We start from the raw sequence: 7938 nt of genomic DNA on the forward strand, positions 1-7938 counted from the left end.
CTTGAGCAGCTGCGTATTATGTGTTATGACTTGCGTGTGTGGTCGAGTTCGATTTTCGGATGATTCGGGGTCGATTTGGAAGAAGGATTCTTGCTTTAGAAGCTTAAGTGGTAAGAGTTGACTGGAGTTTTGACTTTTGTGTAGACGACTTTGAAATGGCATTTTGATGATTTCAATAGGTTCGTATGGTAATTTTGGACTTAGGCATGCGTCCGCATTTGGATTTGGAGGTCCATAGAGTAATTTGAAGCATTTCGGCGAAAATTGGAAAGTTGAAGTTTTGGAAGGTTGAGAGGTTTAACCAGGAGTTGACTTTGTTGATATCAGGCTCGGATTCCGATTCTGAGAGTTGGATTAGCTCCGTTATGTCATTTGGAACTTGCATGCAAAATTTGACTTCATTCCGGGTTGATTTGGTATGTTTCGGCACGAGTTTTAGAAGTTGGAAGATTTGGAATTTCGTAAGTTCGATTTCAGGTGTGATTCATAATTTTGACATTGTTTGGTGTGATTTGAGGCCTCGACTAAGTTCGTATCATATTTTAGGATGTGTTGGTATACTTGGTTGAGGTCCCGGGGGCCTCGGGTGGATTTCGGATAGATAACGGATCGGATTTTTGGACTTAAGGAATACTGAGGGGTTCTGGACTGGTGTCCTCGCACCTGAGATGGATTTGGTCGCAGGTGTGCGACCGCATAGGTGAGGCAGTGATCGCAGAAGCGAAAGGGGAAGGACTGGGCAGTGGTCGCAGGTGCGAAGTATTTTACGCACCTGTGTGATCGCGGACGCGGAGATGAAGATGCAGAAGCTGAAGCTTGCAGCCGTGTGTGTGCTCGCAGAAGCGAGAATCCTTGCGCACCTGCGCCATCGTAGGTGCGGTGCCTGGGCTCGCAGAAGCAAAGGCAGTGCAAGAGAGTGATCATCCGCATAAGGGACATTGTAGTTGGAAAAGTGAATGTCACAGAAGCGACCTATTGTCCGCAAATGCGGAAAGTGCTGGGCAGAGAGGTTATATTCGAGGGGTTGCCATTATTTTTCCATATTTTGAGTTCTAGACCTCGGTTTTGGTAGATCTTTCGTGGATATTTCAAGCAACTCATTGGGGGAAGTGTTCTCTACCCGAATCTTGTTATATTTTATGAATGTATTGCTATTTTCATCATTTAATTAGTGAATTAAATTAGAAATTTGGGGAAAAATTATAAAATCTTTCAAAATGTAAAATGAAGATTTGATGAATTGAGGTCGGAAATTGATAATTTTGGTATGGTTGAACTCGATATCGAATGGGTGTTCGGTTTTTATAATTTTGGTCAAGTTCCGAGACGCGGACCCCGGTCGACTTTTTGGAGCGATTTTTTAATTCTTAGCTAAGATCATTATTTCATTATTTAAATTATTTTCCTATAGTTATAATTATAGTATGAAATTATTTTGGCTAGATTCAAGTAGTTCGGAGTTGAAAATCAAGGGAAAAGGCCTACTAATTGATTGATTGATTGAGCGTGGTTTGAGGTAAGTATCTTGCCTAACTTTGTGTGGGGGAACTATCCCTTAGGTATTGAGTCTTTGGTGCTAATTGTGTCATATGAAGTCCGTGTATGCGAGGTAACGAGTACGTGCTTGGTCTTATTTGTGGAAAGTTGACCTTTTAGGGCTCTTAGATTCTTATGCTCATTAGATATGAAGTTGTTTTGTTATGTTAAGTTCCCCATCTACTAGTTTCAGCTCTACGTGTTTTAATTGGAATTAGTTGCTTTCATGTTCCACTCTTATTGCTTATTTGACTCTTGTGTGCCTTAACTTAAGTTGTTGCCTCTTTGATTGCCATGCTATCCTTTTCTAATTGCTTGTCCGTAATTAAAATTATTATTATCTCTTCTGTAAATGTCTATCCTTAATTGAGGTTATGATTATCTTTTCCGTAGTTTATCTTTAATTGAATTTGTTGTACCTCTTTCGTAATTGCTCAACCTTAAATGAAGTTAGTTATCCTTGATCGTAGTGGCCTCATCCTTATTTGGAATTTTTGACTCATGTTATCTCCCTTGATGTCGGATTGTACTTTTGTGGAATCATTTGTTATATATCATTTCTCCCTTGTTGAGCTATTCTTATTGAAACTAGTATTTCCTATTGTGTTTATTCTTTGTGAGCTCGTTCCACCGCTTCTTTGTGATCCAAAACTCTTGTGTTGATTTATTTGTTGTATTCTTGTGTTATTATTATTGTTGTTGCTGTTGTACTCAGTTTGTTGAGCCGAGGGCTATGCGCGGTTGTGGTATTGACACTGTTTAGATGGAATGTTGTGGAATATGGGCACATGTTGTGAAAGTCATTCTATTGTGATGTTGTGTTTTTGGCACGTGATATTGTTGGGAGGTTTTGTTCGGGTGTTTGCACGAGGTTTCTGCCGTGCTATTATTACTATTGATATATGCACATGCGGCGTGACAAGGCGGGCTATATATGTGAGTTTGCGCATGTGGCGAGACAAGGTGAGAATATTATTATGCGCGTGCGGCAAGACAAGGCGGGTATTTACTTTATTATTGCGCACGTGGCGAGACAAGGTGGGTTATGTCGGGGATTGATTTTTGATGACTTGTGATGGCCTGGGGGGAATTGTTGTTGTTGATATTTGTGTAGTGGCGTGCCTAACCTGTGTGAGTTTTACTTGGTGCAAATTGTGGGGATCGTTCCTTATGTGCCGTTCATTTTCTCTACTCTTATTCGTTGGCCCGAACTGTGATAGAACACTTGCACAAGCATACGCGTACTTTATCACCCTATCGGTTTAAGAAGACGAACACTGATGCTACTGATCATTTGTACGTACTCCGTCTACTTGTCTTATATGTGAGACTTGTTCTATTGGCACGTGAGTCGTCTGTGCAATTATCAGTTGTAATGAGGGTACAAGATGTCAAGTGATTAGGGTTCATGAATTATGACCCGTGAATTTTGTGAGTTTTGAGGTATGGTACCTCGTGGGGATTATTGCATAAACCTGGTGCAAAAGCGGTTATTCTTATCAAGTTGCTACTTGTCTTTCCTTTATTTATTTTTCACCGGGTATAAACTGTGTCTAGCTTACTCTACTATGTTATTATTTGTGGTGTCCCGCTGTAAATTGTTGCTTCTATTTCCTATTGCAAGCATTGTATTATTGTTGTCATTATGCGTAGTTCTGTAGAGATATCATACTCTATTAGTTTTATACCTATACTTGTTCAGGTTATCTAGTTCAGTAGGTGTCTTGACTGTCCCTCGTCACTACTCCACTGAGATTAGTCTTGATACTTACTGGGCACCGTTATGGTGTACTCATACTACACTTCTGTATATTTTTGTGCAGATCCAGGTAATTCGGAGTCAGTTGATCGCTAGCTAGTTGTACGGATCTTGCTGTGGAGACTCAAGGTAAACCTACTGCTGCGTTCACAGGCCTCGGAGTCACCTTCTATTATTGTACTTGCAATGTTTATCCCTATTTCGAAACAGATGTATTTAAAGGTTTTTGTAGCAAACTCAGTAGAGCTTATGACTTGTACTACCCGTTTTGGGAATTGAAGTTGTGCATAAGATTTTTATCTCATATTTTTCGTTTGATGGTTGATTTCTTCTATTAATTCAGTAAATGTTAGGCTTACCTAGTTTTAGAGACTAGGTGCCGTCACGACATTCCACAAAGGGAAACTGGGGTCGTGACAATATGCAATCCTACAATAACTGCATCTCAACGACAAAAAATATTTTCGATAACTTCTCTGTAGTACTACTAACTAATAATCACTTATTCTTTCTTAATTTTTTTAGAAGTGAAAAACTTGTAAGCTGATAAAATCAGATTATAAGTATTTTTAACTGATCAATATACTCGGGAAATATTAAGTGCTCGTCCAGTTGCATCAATGACATGTTTTAATAATTGTATAAAATCCCCCACTCGGTATACAATGTTAAATTATTTTTTTGTTCTTGCATAAAACTCAGCATTTGTAATACCTCACACTAAAAACAAGGGTAATTAAGTAACTTGCACAAAAAAAATAAAGAGAACAAAGTAATAAAAGAAAAGGATAAAGAAAAGGAAAAACTAGTTGGGTCATAGCCAACAGAAGTGGCGTAACTGGAACACCAAAAGGAGATTTGAGTCCTTAATCTTATAGGATTTTAAAACAATAAATTGAAGATTGGGGGAAAACTTTGAGAGTTGGAGAAATATCTAATAGAAGGGAATTACATCCTAAGGAGGACACGACCAAAAGCTTCTGTAAAAATTGAAGCATTTTTCTTTCATAGTGCTTTACAAACCAAAAACAAAAAAAATAAACAGAGAATCGCGGGATCTTCTGAAATTCAGCAAAAACCGTGAAGTTATTTGCCTCAAAGGTCATATCTATATGCTGTAGATCTTTCCAACATTCACATATTTCATCGGGTATTACTTGAACTCCAAATTTGAGTTTTTAGTAGATATTCTTTTAACTTCACTTCAAGTATTGTAGGATTCAATTGGATATTGTAAGCTACTAGTGACTAGGATACGAGAATAGCTATAAATAATAATCAGATACTTATTATGGAATAGATTAACTGGTGAACTAGTCGATCTAGATCAGAATTTTTCCCGATAATTGGGAATAACAGTTTAAAAAAAAGGCTAGTTCTGTCAATTGTATTCCTGTGGAACTATTAAGAAGAGATAGAGATGTAAACTTAATGTTTACTATTTCCTGCAAGTTTCCGGTATACTTAGAAAAGTTGTAAAAAGGTTTAGAGGATAAAACATGAATTTTGATAGATAATTATTTAGAGAATTGGATTATGGAGTTGAGGGGGGTAACACTAGACTTATATTGATTCATAGGTTGCAAACGAATTGAGCATTTGGATCGATAAGAAATCAAGTTTTGAATAGTTGGCGTCGAGAGCTGAGTAGTAATCTTACTGCAATTTGTGTTTTCATAACCTGCATGGTTTATACATTATTTTAAAAATAAAATATGTTACCAAATATTTGAAATTGCATGTGGGATAAGTCATTTACTTGATATGGTACTAAATAGTTTACTTTTGAGATATTTACAGTTATTTAAAATATTTTCACTGTTACTAGACATGTTTTATTATTACTTGAGATATGATTACCATTACGGAAATTGGATTACATGATTAGATTAGAATTGAAATGTCCTATACTATTTTGAAAATGCTTTCATGTGAATATTTATTATTTACAAAAATAAAAGTATAAATGGGAGGAGACTTTGAAGGATCACGTAGCTAACGGCGGGTTCGTTAGACCTGATGCACCTTGTATTTACAGATTACCGATTACAGTTATAGTCCTCACTAGTGGGAAGGTAGAACTATCATATAGTTACAGTTTTCCCTCGAGTAGAGACCTATAGTTATATTTGACTCCTTTCACGAAGGGGTCCACACAGTGATACATATTACATTATCCTTTCTTGGAAACCTCCCAAACATAAAAACTTGCCATGAGACAGTGTTTAATGAGTTATTACCGATTTGTTAAATTGATTTCTATTACAGGAGGCACATGAATGGACTGATTATATTTACCGTTTTTGAGAGGGCATTTTATTGTTATGATAGTTTCTGATTATTATTATACATGCATATTTTCTAACTTGTCCCCAATAAAAATGATTGTGGTTAAATCTTATTACTCACTGAGCTAGCAACTCACTCCCCGCTATTTTTTTTATAGAGACAACAGTTGACACGAGTGGGGATTTCATTAATTAGAGTACACAAGTTGATAATTTCTGGTGAGCCCCGCACTTGTTCGCGTAGGCGAATAGTTTATTTATTGTTATCGTTTTTTCTTTTGAACTCTTAGAGTTGCTCCATAGTCATGTTTATTAGTGTCATAAGTATACATTCGTTATGTTGAACTAGTTACTAGTATTGCACTTTCTTTCCGTATTTTTTAGATGAGTTTAGTATTATTATGTTGGTAATATTGGTGAAAACTTATTTTTGATTAGTTGATGAAGATTGTGACTGATTTAGGTTACTATTGGTTGGTTGTTATTTTGTTATGAGGCATGAAAACTTTTGGATAGTCCTAAAATAGAGGAAACTTTATCCGATTTTTTGTAAAATACCGATGAGGCTTACTTAGGGGAACTTGCTCCTAAGCACCAGTCATAATCCTAAATTGGGTCATGACAAAGTTGGTATTAGAGTTTTAGTTTATTCTTTTGACTAATGGAGCACACGTCGGTAATAGAATCTCAATTATGGTTATATAGCCGTCTGTTCCCATAATCGTGATTCTGCAAGGGCGTGATAGTGTCACGACCCAAAATCCCACCACAGGCGTCGTGATGGCACCTAGTCTCTAAGACTAGGTAAGCCGATTTCAATTACCTTTTGAAGCCATTTATTTTTGAAACTAACAGTGGAAATAATTACAACATACAACCTCCCAAGACTGGTAGTAATGAGTCACGAACTCTAACTAAATACATGGAATGATCACGATGACCGAATATACAATACTGTTTGATTACAAATTAACAGTACAATGAAATGAAAAGACTCCAAGGGACTGCGACGGCCAAGCAGCTCTACCTTGAATCCTTACGATCCCGCTTTAACTTTGCTCAAGTCCGATATCTTCAATACCTGGCTCTGCACAAAAATATGCAGACGTGTAGTATGAGTACATCACGGTCGGTACCCAGTAAGTATCAAGACTAACCTCAGTGGAGTAGAGACGAGGTACAGTCAAGACACTCACTAGTCTAATAACCTGTACAATATAATATACAAAATAACAGGAAATAAATAACAATAAGGACATGATAAAACAACCAGTGATATGCACAGCAGACAACAAGAGTACTATTAATATCACTCAATAATTAATAAACACAATTACACCCAATTAAATCATGTCCTTCAAATAACTGTCATTCACATGTAATTCTTCCAAGTAACTCTCTTTCAAATATAATTTTCTCAAATAATTATTTTTCAAATATAATTCTTTCAATAAATCTTTTCAAATATAATTTTCTCAATTGAATATCTTTCAAATACAATTCTTTCATGTAATACTTTCTAAGTAAAAATCCTTCCAAATAAATATTTTGAATATAATTCTTTCAATTAAGAAGTCACCATGTGATACCCCATTTCATAATCATAAAAATACGGGTCTCAACCCATTTTTATATTTTTCGTAAATACGGGTCTCAGCCCATTTTTTATATTTTTACGGTACCTCGTGCCCATAATTAAATCATCATATTTCTCCGGCACCTCGTGCCCTCATTTCATATCACGAATGTACGGACAATTCACGTGCCAAATATCATTATCATTTCATCACAACACCTCGTGCCCACATTTCATATCACAACTGCACAGACAATTTACGTGCCAAATATCTTCATTATTTACTCACGGCACCTCGTGCCCACATTTCATTTTATAATCCGTCTGGCAATAGCCACGGGCTCTCAATTTTAATATAAATCAGATTGTTATCAATTTATCAACAACAAGACAAATGGCACAAGGTATAAAAATAAACACAAGAAAATCACAACATCACATGAAAATCATCAACACCACAACCCCACATCATCACATTTCGTCCCTGACAATAGCCACCCTTATCGCTTCTATTGCCACCCTTATCACTCCTATAGCTACCCTTATCGCTCCGCCCAGACAATATCAATAGCCACTCTTATCGCTCCTATTGCCACCCTTATCACTCCTATAGCTACCCTTATCGCTCCGCCCAGATAATATTCCAACAAATACAACAACAGTGAAATGCCACCCTTATACCCATATAATATTAGTGGTGAAATGCCACCCTTATCTCCCCAAAATAATAACTCACACAACACAACAATTTCTCAAAATAATAACTCACAAAATACAAT

At 36.6% G+C, this 7938-nt stretch overlaps 1 long non-coding RNA gene across 1 annotated transcript; it reads left to right on the forward strand.

The window, feature by feature from the left end:
• The first annotated feature begins 4120 nt into the window (after window positions 1-4120).
• LOC142175493 (uncharacterized) lies at window positions 4121-6041 on the forward strand. Its single transcript, XR_012704563.1, has 2 exons — window positions 4121-4445; window positions 5742-6041. It is a non-coding gene; the product is annotated as an uncharacterized LOC142175493 (long non-coding RNA).
• Window positions 6042-7938: the final 1897 nt, after the last annotated feature.

This window comes from Nicotiana tabacum, chromosome 21 (genome assembly GCF_000715075.1).
Source record: "Nicotiana tabacum cultivar K326 chromosome 21, ASM71507v2, whole genome shotgun sequence".
NCBI classification, from domain to species: domain Eukaryota; kingdom Viridiplantae; phylum Streptophyta; class Magnoliopsida; order Solanales; family Solanaceae; genus Nicotiana; species Nicotiana tabacum.